The sequence below is a fragment of the Pteropus vampyrus genome, unplaced genomic scaffold (genome assembly GCF_000151845.1).
Source record: "Pteropus vampyrus isolate Shadow unplaced genomic scaffold, Pvam_2.0 Scaffold216, whole genome shotgun sequence".
Taxonomy (NCBI): domain Eukaryota; kingdom Metazoa; phylum Chordata; class Mammalia; order Chiroptera; family Pteropodidae; genus Pteropus; species Pteropus vampyrus.
In genome coordinates this window covers 2,662,438-2,662,946 of record NW_011888997.1, presented here as the reverse complement: position 1 = coordinate 2,662,946, position 509 = coordinate 2,662,438, and positions in this window count along the sequence as shown.

Here is a 509-nt window from a genome sequence, read left to right as displayed (position 1 = left end):
AGAATTGATCTTTTTCTAATATATTGGCTGCTAAAATTAATATAATAGCTAATATCATAGTGTAGTAAAATAAAAACTTTGGTCTAGGAGATAGAATACGCAGAGCTGCCATTGAGTTGTGAGCCTTTTAGGATGTCATTTAAATTTTCTAGACCACATCTTTTTATATATTAAAACAAATGTCTTGAACTAAATCACTTCTTAACACCCTTCCAGCTCTAAAATTTGCCATATCCTTAAAAATCAAGTAACATTAGAAACGTGTGAAAACAAAAGTGTAACTCAGATTTCTTTATGAATCAGTCAGCTCTGCCAGGGATTGGGATAAATATGTCAACATTGATTTGTGGTTATTAAAATTCTAAATCAACCAATTGTGTCCTTGTAGTTACCGATAAAAATCTCAGTCACAAAAGAAAGCTTGGTGGGAGGGTACTTCCATGGTCTATGTTTTCTTGGATATTATCAGATAGCATCATGATTAGAAGTCAATAATATACAAGTTCCCC